Genomic DNA, 20,245 nt, shown 5'->3' on the forward strand with positions numbered 1-20,245 from the left:
AGAAGAAGCAAGCTGAAGTAGCCATTCTAATATCAAATAAAATCAATTTTCAACTAAAAGTCATCAAAAAAGATAAGGAAGGACACTTCATATTCATCAAAGGAAAAATCCACCAAGATGAAGTCTCAATCCTAAATATCTATGCCCCAAATACAAGGGCACCTACATACGTAAAAGAAACCTTACTAAAGCTCAAAACACACATTGCACCTCACACAATAATAGTAGGAGATTTCAACACCCCACTCTCATCAATGGACAGATCATGGAAACAGAAATTAAACAGAGACGTAGACAGACTAAGAGAAGTCATGAGCCAAATGGACTTAACGGATATTTATAGAACATTCTATCCTAAAGCAAAAGGATAAACCTTCTTCTCAGCTCCTCATGGTACTTTCTCCAAAATTGACCATATAATTGGTCAAAAAACGGGCCTCAACAGGTACAGAAAGATAGAAATAATCCCATGCGTGCTATCGGACCACCACGGCCTAAAACTGGTCTTCAATAACAATAAGGGAAGAATGCCCACATATACGTGGAAATTGAACAATGCTCTACTCAATGATAACCTGGTCAAGGAAGAAATAAAGAAAGAAATTAAAAAGTTTTTAGAATTTAATGAAAATGAAGGTACAACATACCCAAACTTATGGGACACAATGAAAGCTGTGCTAAGAGGAAAACTCATAGCGCTGAGTGCCTGCAGAAAGAAACAGGAAAGAGCATATGTCAGCAGCTTGACAGCACACCTAAAAGCTCTAGAACAAAAAGAAGCAAATACACCGAGGAGGAGTAGAAGGCAGGAAATAATCAAACTCAGAGCTGAAATCAACCAAGTAGAAACAAAAAGGACCATAGAAAGAATCAACAGAACCAAAAGTTGGTTCTTTGAGAAAATCAACAAGATAGATAAACCCTTAGCCAGACTAACGAGAGGACACAGAGAGTGCGTCCAAATTAACAAAATCAGAAATGAAAAGGGAGACATAACTACAGATTCAGAGGAAATTCAAAAAATCATCAGATCTTACTATAAAAACCTATATTCAACAAAACTTGAAAATCTGCAGGAAATGGAAAATTTCCTAGAGAGATACCAGGTACCGAAGTTAAATCAGGAACAGATAAACCAGTTAAACAACCCCATAACTCCTAAGGAAATAGAAGCAGTCATTAAAGGTCTCCCAACCAAAAAGAGCCCAGGTCCAGACGGGTTTAGTGCAGAATTCTATCAAACCTTCATAGAAGACCTCGTACCAATATTATCCAAACTATTCCACAAAATTGAAACAGATGGATCACTACCGAATACCTTCTACGAAGCCACAATTACTCTTATACCTAAACCACACAATGACACAACAAAGAAAGAGAACTTCAGACCAATTTCCCTTATGAATATCGACGCAAAAATACTCAATAAAATTCTGGCAAACCGAATTCAAGAGCACATCAAAACAATCATCCACCATGATCAAGTAGGCTTCATCCCAGGCATGCAGGGATGGTTTAATATACGGAAAACCATCAATGTGATCCATTATATAAACAAACTGAAAGAACAGAACCACATGATCATTTCATTAGATGCTGAGAAAGCATTTGACAAAATTCAACACCCCTTCATGATAAAAGTCCTGGAAAGAATAGGAATTCAAGGCCCATACCTAAACATAGTAAAAGCCATATACAGCAAACCAGTTGCTAACATTAAAGTAAATGGAGAGGAACTTGAAGCAATCCCACTAAAATCAGGGACTAGACAAGGTTGCCCACTCTCTCCCTACTTATTCAATATAGTTCTTGAAGTTCTAGCCAGAGCAATCAGACAACAAAAGGAGGTCAAGGGAATACAGATCGGAAAAGAAGTCAAAATATCACTATTTGCAGATGATATGATAGTATATTTAAGTGATCCCAAAAGTTCCACCAGAGAACTACTAAAGCTGATAAACAACTTCAGCAAAGTGGCTGGGTATAAAAATAACTCAAATATATCAGTGGCCTTCCTCTACACAAAAGCGAAACAAGCTGAGAAAGAAATTAGGGAAACGACACCCTTCATAATAGACCCAAATACTGTAAAGTACCTCGGTGTGACTTTAACCAAGCAAGTAAAAGATCTGTACAATAAGAACTTCAAGACACTGAAGAAAGAAATTGAAGAAGACCTCAGAAGATGGAAAGATCTCCCATGCTCATGGATTGGCAGGATTAATATAGTAAAAATGGCCATTTTACCAAAAGCGATCTACAGATTCAATGTAATCCCCATCAAAATACCAATCCGATTCTTCAAAGAGTTAGACAGAACAATTTGCAAATTCATCTGGAATGATAAAAAACCCAGGATAGCTAAAACTATCCTCAACAATAAAAGGACTTCAGGGGGAATCACTGTCCCTGAACTCAAGCAGTATTACAGAGCAATAGTGATAAAAACTGCATGGTATTGGTACAGAGACAGACAGATAGACCAATGGAATATAATTGAAGACCCAGAAATGAACCCACACACCTATGGTCACTTGATTTTTGACAAAGGAGCCAAAACCATCCAATGGAAAAAAGATAGCATTTTCAGCAAATGGTGCTGGTTCAACTGGAGGTCAACATGTAGAAGAATGCAGATCGATCCATGCTTATCACCCTGTACAAAGCTTAAGTCCAAGTGGATCAAGGACCTCCACATCAAACCACAAACACTCAAACTAATAGAAGAAAAACTAGGGAAGCATCTGGAACACATGGGCACTGGAAAAATTTCCTGAACAAAACACCAATGGCTTATGCTCTAAGATCAAGAATCGACAAATGGGATCTCATAAAACTGCAAAGCTTCTGTAAGGCAAAGGACACTGTGGTTAGGACAAAACAGCAACCAACAGATTGGGAAAAGATCTTTACCAATCCTACAACAGATAGAGGCCTTACATCCAAAATATACAAAGAACTCAAGAAGTTAGACCACAGGGAGACAAATAACCCTATTAAAAAATGGGGTTCAGTGCTAAACAAACAATTCACAGCTGAGGAATGCCGAATGGCTGAGAAACACCTAAAGAAATGTTCAACATCTTTAGTCATAAGGGAAATGCAAATCAAAACAACCCTGAGATTTCACCTTATACCAGTGAGAATGGCTAAGATCAAAAACTCAGGTGACAGCAGATGCTGGCGAGGATGTGGAGAAAGAGGAACACTCCTCCATTGTTGGTGGGATTGCAGACTGGTAAAACCATTCTGGAAATCAGTCTGGAGGTTCCTCAGAAAATTGGACATTGAACTGCCTGAGGATCCAGCTATACCTCTCTTGGGCATATACCCAAAAGATGCCTCAACATATAAAAGAGACACGTGCTCCACTATGTTCATCGCAGCCTTATTTATAATAGCCAGAAAATGGAAAGAACCCAGATGCCCGTCAACAGAGGAATGGATACAGAAAATGTGGTACATCTACACAATGGAATATTACTCAGCTATCAAAAACAACGACTTTATGAAATTCGTAGGCAAATGGTTGGAACTGGAAAATATCATCCTGAGTGAGGTAACCCAATCACAGAAAAACACACATGGTATGCACTCATTGATAAGTGGCTATTAGCCCAAATGCTTGAATTACCCTAGATCCCTAGAACAAACGAAACTCAAGACGGATGATCAAAATGTGAATGCTTCACTCCTTCTTTAAATGAGGAAAAAGAATACCCTTGGCAGGGAAGGGAGCAGCAAAGATTAAAAGAGACTGAAGGAACACCCATTCAGTGCCTGCCCCACATTTAGCCCATACATATACAGCCACCCAATTAGACAAGATGGATGAAGCAAAGAAGTGCAGACTGACAGGAGCCAGATGTAGATCGCTCCTGAGAGACACAGCCAGAATACAGCAAATACAGAGGCGAATGCCAGCAGCAAACCACTGAACTTAGAATAGGACCCCCGTTGAAGGAATCAGAGAAAGAACTGGAAGAGCTTGAATTGGCTCAAGACCCCATATGTACAACAATGCCAAGCAACCAGAGCTTCCAGGGACTAAGCCACTACCTAAAGACTATACATGGTCTGACCCTGGACTCTGACCTCATAGGTAGCAATGAATATCCTAGTAAGAGCACCAGTGGAAGGGGAAGCCCTGGGTCCTGCTAAGACTGAACCCCCAGTGAACTAGACTGTGGGGGGGGAGGGCGGCAATGGGGGGAGGGTTGGGAGGGGAACACCCATAAGGAAGGGGAGGGGGGAGGGGGATGTTTGCCCGGAAACCGGGAAAGGGAATAACACTCGAAATGTATATAAGAAATACTCAAGTTAATAAAAAAAAAAACTAAAAAAAAAAAGAATTGATAAATGGAACCTCATGAAACTGGAAAGCATCTGAAAGGCATGGATATAGTCAACCTACAGATTGGAAAAATATAATCTTCACTAAACCCACATCTGATAGAGGGCTAATATCCAAAATATATAAAGAACTCAGGAAGCTAACTACCAAAAACCCAAACAATCCAATCAAAAATGGGGTCTAGAACTAAGCCTAGAATTCACAACAGGGGAATTGTGAATGGCTGAGAAGCACTTAAAGAAATGTTCAAAACAACCTTGAGATTCCACCTTATCCTATCAGAATGGCTAAGCTCTAAACCTCAGGTGACAGCACATGTTGGCGAGGATGTGGAGAAAGAGGAACACTCCTTCATTGCTGGTGGGATTGTGAACAGGTACAACCACTCTAGAAATCAATTTGGAGGTTCCTCAGAAAATTGGAAATAGATCTACCTAAAGACCCAGCAATACCACTCTTAGGAATATACCCAAAAAAATGCTCCACTATGCCACAGGGGCACATGTTTCACTATGTTCTTGGCAGCCTTATTTTTTTTATGCTGCAATAAACATTTTATTGAAAGTTACAATCCATAGAATATAACTTGGCAAGATATTTTAGAAGATCCCTAAGGCCACAGCCTTCCTGTGAACATATGCAAGTACCTGTCTGAAGGGAGCATGGATCAGGTAATTTTCAATAATCCTTTTGCTTTTCTTTCATTTAGCAGCCTTATTTTTATAACTAGAAGCTGGAAATATCCCAGATGTCCCACAACAGAAGAATGGATACAGAAAATATGGTTCATTTCACAATGGAATACTAGTCAGCTGTTAAGAATGAGGACATTCTGAGTTTTGCATGAAAATGGACGGCACTAGAAAATATCATCCTGAGTGAGGTAACTCAGACCGAAAAAAAAATGCATGGTATATACTTGCTAATAAGTGGACATCATCCAAAAGAAAAAAAAGTACAGAATACCCAAGATACAGTCCACAAAACTCAAAAAGGTCAATAAACTGAAGGGCCCAAATGAGAACTCCTCAGTCCCACTTGGGAGGGAGAAGAAAGTAACCACAATGGGGAGGGAGGGAGGAACCTTGGATAGAAAGAGGGTAGGGATTGGGGAGAGGGAAACATGATCTGCTGTTGGATTGGGGAAAAGGACTGAAGCCCTAAGGGCCAGCAGAAAGAAAGGAAACAGATAATCTTGGGAACTGGGAGGTTGGGAGGACCCTCCAGAATGAGCCAGAGACCTGGGAGGTAAAAGACTCTCAGGACTCAAAAGAGGGGGTGGGGGTGGGGCGCTAGGTAAAATGACCTACATCGAGGAGAGGAAACTTGTAGAACCCACCTCCACTAGAAAGACAGGATATCAAGTGAGGGATGGAGTTGCTATCCCACAGTCAAAACTCTGACCCATAATTGTCCCTGTCTGAAAGAACTGCAGTGATGGAAATGGAGAAGAACCCGAGGAAAAGAAGTCCAGTGCCTGGCTCAAACTGGGATCCAGCTCACAGGGAGGCCCCAAGACCTGATAGCATTACTAAAGGTATGGTGTGCTCAAAAAAAGGGACCTATCATGACTGCCCTCAAAAAAGTCCAACAAGCAGCTGAAAGAGTCAGATGCAGATATTTGCACCCAACCAATGAACAGAAGCTGCTGACCCCTCTGGTTGAATTAGGGAAAAGCTGGAGGAAGCTGATGAGGAGGGCAACCCTGTAGGAGGACCAGCAGTCTCAGTTAACCTGGACCCCTGAGATCTCTCAGACACTTTATCACCAACTGATACACCAGCTGATATGAGTTCCCCAACACATAGACAGCAGAGGACTACCAGGTCTGGGTTCAGTCAGAGAAGATGCACTTAATAAGAGACTGGAGGCCCCAGAGAGTTTAGAAGTCTGGTGGCATGGGGTAGTGGATGAGTGTGGGGACATCCTAGTGGAGACAGGGGAGTGCGGGGTGGGGGTGGGTATGGAATGTGGAACAGTTGGAGGGTGGACTTGGAGGTGAATCTGGAGTGTAAAAACAAACAAACAAACAAACATTTTACAAAAACTTTCCAGAACTTAAAATCCTGAATAGAGTAAAATTATACATACTTAAGATAGAAAATTCACTACTGTTAAGATGTCAACTCTTCATTGTTTTTTTTTTACAGAAACACCACCCAATCACTATTTTAAAAAGGTCTATCACAATTCTTTTTTCTATCTTGTAATTTATTTTTATTTTAATTAGTTATTTTATTTATTTCCATTTCAAATGGTATCCAAACCCCCTATACCATCTCCCCTCCTCCCTGATTATATGAGGGTGCTCTCCTACCCACCCACCCACTTCTGCCTCACCGCCCCAGCATTCCCCTATGCTGGGGCATAGAGTCTCCATAGAATCAAGGGCCTCCTCTCCCATGGACGCCAGATAAGTCCATCCTCTGCTACATATGCAGCTGGAGCCATAGGTACCTCCATGTGTACTCTTGGGTTGGTGGTTTAGTCCCTGGGAGGTGTGGAGGGTCTGGTTGGTTGATAATGTTCTTCCTATGGGGTTGCAAACCCTTTCTGCTTTTTCATTCCTTGCCCTAACTCCTCCATTGCAGTCCTCACTAGCACAATTCTTTAGCACATTAAAAATAGATTGCAAATGGTTCCACAGGACATAGGTTTCTTCTATATGCATATGTCCTTTTTTCTGTACAAGTCTTTCCTGTTTAATTATTCTGTCTCATGCTGTTAAAATAAAGGCTGGTGATTTCATAGAGTGAGATGATGTTAGAGATACCGGCCCCTTTCCCGTCTCTAAAAATAAAAATAGAATCAATTGATGCATTTTTTAATAAGAACTGTGTGATGGTTTGTATATGCTTTGCCCAGGGAGTGGCACTATTAGAAGGTGTGGCTTTGTTGGAGGAAATGTGTCAGTGTGGGTGCTTAAGACTCTTACCCTAGCTGCCTGGAAGTCAGTATTCTGCTAGCAGCCTTCCAATGCAGATGTAGAACTCTCAGCTCCTCTTGTACCATGCCTGCCTGGATGCTGCCATGTTCCCACCTTCATGATACTAAGCTGAACGTCTAATCTTGTAAGCCAGCCCCAATTAAATGTTGTTGCTATAAGAGTTGCCTTGGTCATAGTGTCTGTTCACAGCAGTAAAACCCTAACTAAGACAGAAATTAGAGTTGCTTACAAAGTTAAAGGACAACAGTAAACAGACTAAATTCTGAAATACTGACATGTTAGACTTACAAAGAAACCAAAGTATTTGAACACAAAATACCAAGCAAATTAATAAGGAAAGCATTGAAAAAAAATAAATCTTCAAGTCCACTGGCTGACATTTTGCCAAAATAGTTTTAGATGGAAGTCCTGAGCAGTACTCAATAGAGAAACACTATTTTGCTTTAGCTTGCTAACCAGTTCAGCAGAGGGAAACTATTCTGGGAGAGAGTATACAAATAAGCCTTTCAGCTAGAATCATCAAAGGCTCTCACATTTTTATATATACAACTTGAAATTTTGTCATCCACGATGGATTAAATGAGCACCACTTGAAGACCTGTATAGTCCTATGGGACAGAAAAGACTGTAAACAATTATATTTCAGTGGAGAATGTGACCCACAAAGAAGAGTTAAGCCAGAAGTAAATTATCTATACCAGAGCTCCAGAAGTTCATTAAGATGATAAAGTCAGTACCAAAGAGGGAATTTTTAGGCCCTAAGACACAGTGGAAACCATAGCCAGAGCCAGAGTCAGAGCCTGTTTTACAGCTGCAATCATTTTTGCTCAGCAGTCAGGGAACAATGGAATTTAACCCACCATGAGCTCCCAATGTAAACAGCCCATTCGAGTCTAACATGTTTGAATTCCAGTCAAATAAGTGGCTTCTATTCCATCCACAGTATAAGCTGTAAACGATAAGACATCCAGGTGGTTAAAAAAACCCTACACACTTATCATATGAGTACTAGAGTTGACTAGTTCGTTATTTTTCAATTTTTAAATAATCTTTAATTTTACCAAATGGTTTTGTTCTTTTGGGAGGTAAGCTGTTCTACTGATTTAATTTTATTCTTCCCTGTTATCATCTCTTCTGCCTTCTTCCCATGCACTTTTCTTCCCATTACTTTTCTTTATTCTATCTCATTTTCTTTACCCAATTCTCTTTCTATTTTGAGTAAAACATGTGATGATAGATGTATACTTTAAAATAATTGAAATAAATGGGATAGTAGCAGTTTAAATGTATGAATGAACCAGAATACATGTGAATGAGTAACTTTATAAATTCTGCCAGTTACTATTAGTTATGAAAATTGAGCAGTGCTTAAATTATGCCAGGATCAGTTTTATGTGCAAAGTGGAGCTCTTAGTACTTTGCTAGTATTATGGGAGAGATAATGTACATTAGCTCATGTATATTCAACATGATATATATATATATATATATATATATTTATATATATACACACATGTGTGTGCATGTGTGTGTATTCAAAAAAGCCAAAATATATAGTTTTCTATCACCCAGGTGTAGAATCCATGAAGTAGGACTAAATATGTAAAGAAGGATAAAATGAAGTACACTGTATTTGCTAAATGAAGAATTGAGCTATTGCCCTCTAAATAGTATTATAAGCAAAATCAATGAGAACGTATCAGGGAGCAAGATTCTTGGTGCCACAAAGTAGAAATAAGAAAGAGCCAATGGAGTTTAAAGGTAATTTATATAGCAGAATATACATTAAAGAAGGGACTCTAGATTTGTACAAGGATTTATCCTAGAAAGAAGGAGGATGGCAGTGCCATACACAGATCTTAAATTTGAAAGGAGAAAAGAGAGGAGCTTTTTTAAGTGAAATAATAAAGACAATGTTGTGATAATTTAATGCAAAAATAACAAATACCACAAAACCCAGTTCCCTGAGAAGATACTGGAAGGAGTGCAGTGACAGCTTATTTTCTTGGAGCTGTCTAAATGCTACCATAACAGATAAGTACAAAAAAAAACAAACAAAAACCCCATAGATAATACCTACAAGTAGGTGACAAGATAGTTCTAAGAATAACAAACTGCCAGCAGTAGAAAATAACTCACCATCACTTCTAGGGCTTGAATAGAATCACTCTTGGTATATTGTGGGAAAGAGAAATTAAGCTTCAGGACATCTGGAAGACAAGAAACAGGAAAATACCAAAATGACTCATGGGTGTTTGTGGGAAAAGCCAAACTAAGAGCAACTGCTGAAAGGCATGATTTCCCCATCCCACGGCAAACAAGTGCAAAAAGTCTGGAGTGCTATCTAAATGAGTTGCATCGTTAAGGTTCCTGTGAATTCTGAACGCTGAATAACTAGGAGTTCCTTCTGGCATAGGCCTGCACATCAAAGAAAAACTGGTAAGAATGGAACCAAATTATAACTGGATAAAATAGAGAAAAGATAAATTCCAGATAAAAATAACTAAGGGGAAAAAAGCTACAAAAATCTCAAAAAGAAAATGAATATAACTTTGAACAATACAAAAAAAAAAAAACCTCTCCAAAGCAAAAATGAAAACTGGGAAATTAGAAAATATACCTTGAAACATATATGCCATACATTTTTAGAAAAAAAATTCACAGAAAAATATCATTCTCAATATTTTTACAAAAACATCACTGTAAAAGTAGAGAGTTGAGGAGGATATGGGAGAATTGTGGGAATGGAAAATATGATCAAATGTATTGCATGAAAACCATAAATAAAATATACATTTATTAAAATGAGCCCATGAAATAAAGAATATCCAAGAATCATCATTACAGAATATGAAATTAAGAGTCACAGAACAAATCAAAACAATAATCATCTATTTAACAAGCAAAATGATACTGAGAAAGTGATATAAATCACAGAAAGTAATAATATGCTATAAGTCAGAAGTAAAAAAACTGAGACATTAAGTGACCAAAACTAGAAAAATTTAAATATTAAAAAATTTTTTATAACATATAGTAAAACTAGAAGAAATTCAGTATTTAATAAAAATAATAGATTTTGCTTTGAGAGGCAAGATGTAGGAGAAAAGGAAAACATTAAAGAGCAATGTAAGTGAAAATAGATAAGTATTTTTAGTGTAATAAAAGCGAAAGATCATTAAAGAGGAACTAACATTCAGAAACTATGAAACCAGGGAGTAAGGCATTAAGAAGCTAAGCAACAGGAGAAAAAAAATCTTAAAAGCTGTAATTCAAGAAAACAACAGAAATGAAAAGGGTTATAAACTTCAACATTAACATTAAATAATATTATATGGCTGAAAGTATAAGCGAAGATTGAGAAATACCAAGGCATATTCTTGTAGATTTATTGAATTATTAAAAAACAAAAGAATATTCTTCAGGCTACACTACAGAGAGTAGTGGCTCTTCTTTAAAGACTGTGTGTGTGTGTGTGTGTGTGTGTGTGTGTGTGTGTGTGTGTGTGTGTGTGTGTAGGTGTGCTTAGTGCACTTTCTCTTGGAGGCATGAAGAGGGTGTGGTGTCAGAACCCCCAGGGCTGTAGTAACAGAACCTTAGGAGTAACCAAAGTAGGAGCTGGGAACCAAACTTAGATCCTCTGCAAGAACAGTAAATGCTCTTAACTGCTTAGCCAGCCCTCCAGCCCTCCAGCTCCCTAGACCACAGATTCTTAACAAATGTTAGTTTTCCCAAAAGGAACATTTGTCATTGTCTAGAGGCATTTCTGGTTGTCTCAAATAACTTGCACAGGCTATAAATCTTATTAAATGTTCTTAATAGTACAGGATAGACATCCCACATGCAAGATTCCTATTCAGCCAAAAAATACCAATACTGTTGGTATTTAAATTCCCTATCCTGAACTTGGTCTATTGGTACATGTCTGGAATATCAACTACTTCAAGAGACAAAGGTGGAGGGATCACTGCAACTTGAGTGTTTAAGATCAGCCACGGGAAAATTATTGAAATGTGATATAAAACAATCTGGACAAAATCAGCAAATGATTCATGAATAAAATTAAATGACCATTATCTATTTAACAGAAACACTTAAGCCAGAAAAAAAGAAGGAAATTTCACAGCTAAAGCAATGTAGCTATAACAGCCCATTTTTGTTCTATTTGTTTATTTTGTATTAAAGTGTATTAGAAAGAACCATCATCAAGGATGTAGGAGATAGATGTACGTCAGATATCATTAGATAGACAAGCCTTGGGAGAAGTATAGAATCTCATTAGGAGCTTTCCTGTCTTCCTTTGTTGTTACCACCAGAAACTCCAGAGCCTTCTCATATAGGTGCCATCTTTTATACACCATTTCAGATGAGATCATGTAGGTTCAGTGTGGTGCGGTGATAGAACTTATACGCCATTTTAAAAGGCTTTGTTGATGACTCCTGAAGGGAGGATGCTATCTGCCTGATACTGTCTTCTGTTTTGCTCTCTGATCAAAACAGAAATTCTTTCATTTTGGATCTGTTGCATGTATAGGCAGGCAGTTGTTCTTGAATTCTTCTGCACCATGAATGAGTCATCTTGTCATTTTAACTCTTTCGACTCCATCCTGCTTTTGCCACTCTTCTTCAGCATACTTCTCTGCATTTCACCATGTATTCTCAATTTATGTGCTTAACCATTCTGGAAGATGGGAATAAGTTATTTTGTTCATGTCTCATATCCTTATTTTTGGCAGAAACATCTATAAACTCATAAGTACCCATAGCAAATGTAACTTCAGTGTAAGAGATTCCATGAAGAGATGAATGGATCTCATCAAATAAACTACACAAAGTTCATAGATACCAGTCTCAGTCCCACTCGCCCTCCATTTTAATCTCTATTTGAGTCTGTACAGCAGCCACAGTAAAAACACTTGTCTTTTATGGTTTAGAATAATGGCATTCCTGTTTACTAAGATTAGTAAATAAACTTCTCGAAGTTTTAAAACCTCATGAAATGAAAGTAAAGTTTTACTGGTTAATCACCTTTCTGTATGGCAGCTTCGATGTCTATACACTCTTCAGGTTAGACAGCTTTACTTGACAGTTGATCAAAATTGTCCTGACTAATTTGCTAAATCTATACAACTCATGCTGCCTTCTTCATCTTGTAAAACTTTTATTAGTCATACGCTTCTGATTAGATCAGCAATGGTTCTTTCAAACTGAGCCTGGCCAGTGTCATATTTAAGTGGGTGCTACAAGAAACTTCTACTATAAGATAAAGCAAGTGGTTTGAACAGATGAGGCACTTTTACATTTAACGATCTCAGAAATGTCCTGAACCCTTTAAAATACAATGGTTTTAATGAAGGAAATCCATCTTTTTGACTTCCTGCATATGTTATAATTAGGACTGGTCAAAGTTTTTACTGTACAAGAAACTCTCCCTATTAATAGGTTTCACTTCAAGTATTTCTGTCCATTTCTAGAATGAGAAATATTCAAAATATCTGTCATTTAAATTATAGTCAACAATGATTTTCTCTTATTTTTATAAACACATTTGCATGTAATTGGGGTACATTTACATAGGTCTCAATCCTAGTATTGCAAGACATCTATCAACTGAGACATTACTGTAGCCACTGATAAAAATGATTTTATATATATATATACATATATATATATACATATATACATACACACATTTATTTATACAAATAGCATGAACAGAGAAAGGTGACTACATAGGGGAAAGATCAATAAGAAGGGAATGGAGATGATGAGAGCTGATGGTCACAAGTATGAGCAAAGTACAATTCTATTTATGTATGAGAATGTCATAAAGAAAACCATATACTGAGATATTGTTTCAGTATTTGGCCCGGGCTTGCCTGGAGCTTTGTATTTAGTCCAGAATGCCATCAAAATTCACCAAGATCCATCTACTTCTTCCTCTCAAAATACTTCACTTTACATTTTCAATGAGGTAATAAATCTAATAATAGGTTTCAGCACTACAAACATCACAAAAAGAGAAACAAATATTGTGCATCCTAGTTAGAGAATGCAATTCTGGAGCTGGATTGCTCAGTGATTAAATATACTTGCTGCTTTTCCAGATGCTGTCAGTTCAGATCAGACCACGTACTTAAGACCCAGCCCACTGTAACTCCAATTCCTGGATTGGATAGCTCTAGGCTCACAGGCACTTATGTCCATGTGCTCATACCCATATGTAGATACTTGGACCTATATATAACTAATTTTTTAATTATTTTAAAAATGCAAAAAAAGTTTATGAAAGGGAACCTGTATAAGGTGAATAAAATTTAGATTCAGCTATAGATTGTAAGAAATATAAAGAATGTCATTTTTAAAACTGAAATGCATTTTGTATTAAGATCAGAAATGTCACATCTATAAACAATATGAAATAATATACAATGTGTTCATGTGATCTCATACAAAGCATCATTACAATGGTGTACTGACCTCTTCTTTACTGATTTGTTCATCAATATTTTTCAATCTATGTAGAAATGTAAGAACATAATACTTAATGGGAAGGCAATAATGTAGCATGAGGAAAACATTTTTAAACTGACTGGGAAAATATATGAGTAAAGTAGTTCAAGTTATTAGCAGACAAAATGTAAGAAGAAAAGGCTGGACTGGGCTTAAAAGATGCAACATTTAACTGGCAAAACTAAATTAGAGTTTACATTACCTATTCATAGATACTAGCTGGGTACAATAGCATTCCCTTCAGCAAAAATAATTTAACATCAAATCTCACTAATGACAAATTTTCTCTCATTCATTTAGCCAATATAATGTGATATTTTTCCCAAATTCATCTTGAAATGATTTGTTCCTTTTAAAAATGTTATGTGTTTAATTACAAGGCAAAGAAACACTTTAAAACAATAAAACTTTATAATAAAATATTAAGGAAAATTTTACCTCAATTCTATTAGATAATTTTCCTGTGAAAATACATTTTTGCATGATGGATAGAAGTTTGCAAGATATAACCATTAAGAATCAATATTAATTTCTTGAGATTTATTTGGTACTATTTTTAATTTTACAATATGACAGCTTTGTGGGTGGAATTAGTAAAAGTTTTTAACATTTGAACTGCATTTTATCTTTGTATACGATCAGCTAATTATTCGAAATGCATTTTGTATTAATATCAGAAATGTCACATCTATAAACAATATGAAATAATATACAATGTGTTCATGTGATCTCATACAAATCATCATTACAATGGTGTGCTGACCTCTTCTTTACTGATTTGTTCATTAATATTTTTCAATCTATGTAGAAATGTAAGAACATAATACTTAATGGGAGGGCAATAATGTAGCATGAGGAAAACAGTTACTTAACTATTGTTTTCTTCTGTCATCACTGTTTCATTGAAACATTCCATTGAGAAGCAAAACCCAAAAGTTAAACAGATTTGCAGAGAATCTCTTTTTTTTCCACAAAGACACAGAGAAAATGTATTTGTTGGAATACTGAATTTAATAAATCCACAAAATAACCTTAAGGCAACCAGCCACCAAGAATCTTTTTATGTTCTGAAACTGATAACAGGTAGAACATAGATATATGATGGTAAATTTGATGACTGTAAAATGTGCTGCAGAAAGATCCTTATAAATGTCTTTTATGTTATCACTAGTTTTGAATTAATGAAAGAAAATATTTGAGATATGATTTTTCAGAGTTGTTAACATAATGTGTTATTTATCTGGGGAGTTATTAAATAGAAACTCATATAACCTAGGCTAACCTCGAAAATCATTAATGTAGCAAAAATAACTTTTACTTTGTTTTTTAAGTTTTATTTATTTTGTGTTATTGGTGCTTTGCCTGGATGTATGTATTTGCTTCACGTGCATGCCTGGTGCCCATAGAGGTCAAAAGAAAATACCAGCTCCCCAGGAACTGGAGTTTCAGATGTTTCTGAGCCACCATGTGGGCGATAGAAATTGAACCTGATTTTTCTGCAAGAGCATTAGGGCTCTGAAGCACTGAACCACCTCTCTAGACCCAAATGTAAGCTATCTTTAATCTCCTAATCATCTTTCCTCCACGTCCCAAATGCTTGGGTTAAACAAATATGTCACCATGCCCATTGTGATATTTTCTGCAAAACCAAACCAAACCAAAATTTAAAAAAACAAACAAACAAAACAACAATCCTGGTAGGCTTGGGCATTTCAGCACATGGTCAAGTTGAAAATAAAATATAAACATATCTGAAACATCATACAGATTATTAGTATGATGGTGAAAAGGATGTAGTTTGGAGGAGAAAGACCCATAGGAAATAATTCAATAATGTCAAGAATAATTTATTAATACTTGATAATTTAAAAATTGGTGTCAGCTGTGGTGGTAAACATCCATTATTTTACAATTAGGAAGATGAAGCAATTATGGGTTAAAGGCCAGTTTGAGCTACATAGTAACTTCTACTCCCTTTCATAAAACCTTTGACCCAAATTTTTTCCTGCCCACAAGGAATGCAGAAATAAAGATGGATCAGAGATTGAGAGAATGGCTCAAGTTGAGATACATCTCATGGGAGAGAGTCAACCCCTGACATTCTGCTATGATATTCTGCTATGCTTGCAGGCAGGAGCCTAGCATAACTGTCCTCTGAGAAGCTACACCCAGAAGTTGATGGAAACAGATGCAGAGACCTGTAGCCAAACAATAGGCAGAGCTTGGGGAATCCTGTGGAAGAGTAAGGGGAAGGATTGAGGGAGTGTGAATGGTCGTCAAGAATAACACAAGAAGACAGAAAGACAGCTAACCTGGACCCATGGGAGCTCACAAAGATTTAACCACCAACCAAAGTGTATGCATGGGCTGGACCTAGGCCTCTTACATACATGTGGCAGATGTGCAGCTTGATCATGTGGAGAGGGTGTGCCTCTGTCTCGGTTTTGAGCCTTTGAATCCCTTTCCTGTAGCTATGCTGCCTTCTCTGGCCTCAGTAGGAAAGGTTGAGCTTAGTCCTACTGTGACTTGAGGTGCCAGGGTGTGCAGGTACCTATTGGGGGGGAGGGGGGCTCCACTTCTCTGAGAAGGAGAGGTGGGAACCGGGAGAGGAGGTGTAAGAGTGAGACTGGGAGGAAAGAATGGATGGGGCAGGGCGGGCAGGGAGGGCTACGATCAGGCTGTAAAGTGAAACAATGGAGAAAAAAAGAAGTCATTAAAGTTAGCAGACAAAGTTTTTATATACCAGTATGGAATATTATTGAAATAATCATTTGAATGTTTTGGTTCCATGCTCAAAATATCTTATGGTGAATAGCCTCCTAGGCAAAAAGAATCCCTCAACCTGGGGCCATGCCTAACCTTTGAATATGGTCTTTACAGGTTCTCTCTCACCTTTGTTGGGTATTTCAGCTACTGGCATCCCTGGTTGAGGGATGGGGCCACTGACCCATCTCAAAAATATTAACACAGAATTGTTCCTATCTAAAGGAAATACAGGGACAAAGAGTGGAGCAGAGATGGAAAGAAAGGCCTTCCAGAGGCTGCCCCACCTGGGGATTCATCCTGTCTGCAGACATTAAACCCAGACACTATTGCTCATGTCAAGAAGCAATTGCTGACAGGAAGCTGGTATGGCTGTCCCCTGAGAGTCTCTGCCAGAGCTCTACCAATACAGATGCGGATGCTCACAGTCAACATCAGACTGAGCATGTGGACCCCAATGGAGGAGTTAGGGGAAGGACTGGAGGAGCTGAAGGGGTTTGCAACTCCATAGGAAGAACAACAATATCAACAAACTAGATCCCTCAGGGACTAAACCAACCAAAGAGTACACATGGGGGGACCCATGGCTCCAGCCGCATATGTAGCAGAAGATGGCATTGTCTGGCATCAGTAGGAAGAGAAGCCCTTGGTCCAGTGAAGGTTCATTTCCCCAGTGTAGGGGAATGCTAGGACAGTGAAACAAGTGTGGGTTGGCGGGTGCAGGGGCAACCTCATAGAAGCAGAGAGGAGTGGGGATGTGATAGGGGGTTGGTGGAAGGGAAACTAGGAAGGGGGATAACATTGGAAATGTAAACAAATAAAATAACCAATAAAAAACGTCTGGTCCCCAGTCTTTTTTTTTTTTTTTAAAGATTTATTTATTTATTATATATATAAGTACACTGTAGCTGTCTTCAGATACACCAGAAGAGGGCATCGGATCTCTTTACAGATGGTTGTGAGCCACCATGTGGTTGCTGGGAATTGAACTCATGACCTCTGGAAGAGCAGTCGGGTGCTCCTAACCGCTGAGCCATCTCTCCAGCCCTGGTCCCCAGTCTTATGCCCATCTCAGTAGCAGAAATCTTGCTGGAGCCGCCCTCCTCCCAACCCCCATCTCCAGTAGATCACACAGACCTAACTCCTCCCAACTTCCCTCCCTAACTCCTCCCAACTTCCCTCCCTCCATTCATTGCATTATCTCAGGCCCAAGCTCCAGGCCCTCCTTGGGAAGCCCCAGAACACTCCTGCTAGGGAAGTAGATAAACTAACTTCATATCTTAATCTCCCCCCTGTTCCTGCAAGTCTAATCCACCAGTCTCCTCCCCAGCTCTGTAACCTATTGTGACATTCCATTCCTATCTGCCCTCTTCTCCATTGTTTCAGGCAAATCATCCCCTCCTAACTTTCTTACTCTCAGCCCCTATCATTTGAACAAAACAGCAGCCTACATAATGAGAAAAGAATTTTACTAACTACACATCTGGTAGACAGCTAATATCCAAAATATGTCAAGAACTCAAGAAACTATGAGTATTACTCATGCATTTAAAAATGAAATTATCAGGTAAATGGTTGGAATTAGACAAAAATCATCCTAAGTGAGGTAACCTATAACAGAAATACAAATATGATATGTATCCTCTTATATATGAATATCAGCTATTAAGCCAATGATAACCAAGACACAATCACTAGAACCATAACTAGGTATTGAAATGGGGGCTGCCGATGGGGTGCATATAGCTTCGTCTAGGAAGGGGAAACATGATTATGGATGATAGGGGGACAGAAAGAACAAGTAGAGTAGGGAGATATGAAAGCAGGATTATGGGAAGAGACATAAATATCAAACCAGCTACAAACTTCTGATCTACAATGGTGTCCTACCTGCAAGATATGCTAGGGCAATGTTGACACAAACTTGTGGGCATGATCAACAAATGTCTGATTTGACTTAAGACCCACTCCACAAGATGGAACCCATAACTGACACTGCTTCATTTACCAAGAAAGTGAGACTAGATAGTTCAGGGACCCAGGGTGAAATAAACAGTACTATTCTAAAACATACAAAACCGAACAAAACAGAAACAAAACCCAATAGCACTAATATGATGCCGAATGACATTTTACTATACTCAACTGAAGTTGTTAAGGGACGAAATAAAAGCATGATACCCAGAATTAATCATGGAAGTACTTTTATAAATTTAGTTTAGGTTGGGTGGCAGTGACGGTGGTGGATGACTTTAATCCCAGCATTCAGAAAACAGAGGCAGGAGGATCCGTAGTCAGCCTAGTCTAAAGAGAAAAGAAGGCTACAGGGCTCCAAAGAGAAACCTTCTCTCAAAAACCAAAAGCAACAAATGAGGGAAAGAGAGAGAGAGAAGTTTAAAAATAGCAGTGTAGAGTTACGTCATTTGCCTGATCATTACTTAAAAGGTAAAGAAAATGGGGCTAGAGAGATAGCTCCATGATTAAGAGCATTCGCTGCACTAGACCTGGAATGTGATTGCAAGCACCTCCGCTGGGTGACTCAGCACTCACTATTTGTCACTCTAGCTTCCAGAGAGTCTGCACCCCTTTTTGGCTTCTGTGTGCACTGTATTCACAGGCACATACCTACATGGATACACACACACACACACACACACACACACACACACACACACACACACACACACACACAGAGGTAATTAAAAATAAATCTTAAAAGAAGGGGAGAAGAAAAGATGTTCTCTTTCTGAGAGGGCTATTTCTGAGATCCTATTGTTTTCCTTAAGCATACAAGTAAAGCACAAAAATATTTTTGAGGAGGCAATTAAAGTACTTGCTAATAATAGGTTATTGGTAATAGGGAAAATGGAAGGTTCACTAAAGACCTTAGCTGTTCCCTTATTTTTAGTAGCTGTGGCCATAAACAATGCACTGTTTACAGTCTGACAATAGTATAGAAATCCAAACACATGATAGGTTAGTATCAAGGGCTATAATGATGTTGCATGAATGGAACAAATGTTTCAATTTAGTTTCATGCTTCTCAGAGAAGACAGGAATGTGCTGGGTTAGAGAGCAAAGGCTGCAAACATTAAGTTTTCAGTGAAAGATTTCTCACAATTCCCATGAGTTTCTTTTATTTTGAATTTCTTTCAAACAGATACAATGAAAATTTTTGTTGCAGCCAATCTTTTTCAAGGATTCTTATATAGCAAACAGCTTTAGAAGATACAATGCCTCCTTGTGGAGCAAAAGGAAGATATTTGAATGGGCCATAATAAAGATAGTATCCTCTTCAAGGACAAATGTTAGGTAGGTTTGCCCACAGTTCCTTTGAAAGACTAATAATGCTGAGCTATCAAGATGACTCAATGGGTAAGGGCACTTGCCTTCAAGCCTAAAGAAGTGAGATAGATACCCATTACCCACATAATGGAAGGAGAGAATCAATTCCCGTGTTATTCTTTGACTTCTACACACATAGCATGATATGTATTATGTTCTCAGGATCCTCTAGCTGTGATGAAAACACTTAGGAAAGCAAGCACCTACCTGGACATCTATATGTCTATGTCTTCATGATAACCAGAGTTTGCTTCTGTTTGGATTGCTATAACAGAATGCCATAGAATTAGCAAACTCTGATATTTGTTTCTAGCAGTTCTGCA

The 20,245-nt window shown here is 38.1% G+C and overlaps 1 long non-coding RNA gene across 1 annotated transcript in view; it reads left to right on the plus strand.

Moving 5' to 3' along the window:
• LOC134484057 (uncharacterized) overlaps positions 1–6,232 on the plus strand; it is a 37,304-nt gene extending 31,072 nt beyond the window's left edge. The window contains exons 2-3 of the long non-coding RNA XR_010061382.1: positions 5,064–5,237; positions 5,782–6,232. This is a non-coding gene — a long non-coding RNA (uncharacterized LOC134484057). The remainder of the gene's footprint in view (positions 1–5,063; positions 5,238–5,781) is intronic.
• Positions 6,233–20,245: the final 14,013 nt, after the last annotated feature.

The sequence above is a fragment of the Rattus norvegicus genome, chromosome X, assembly GCF_036323735.1.
Source record: "Rattus norvegicus strain BN/NHsdMcwi chromosome X, GRCr8, whole genome shotgun sequence".
Lineage (NCBI taxonomy): Eukaryota > Metazoa > Chordata > Mammalia > Rodentia > Muridae > Rattus > Rattus norvegicus.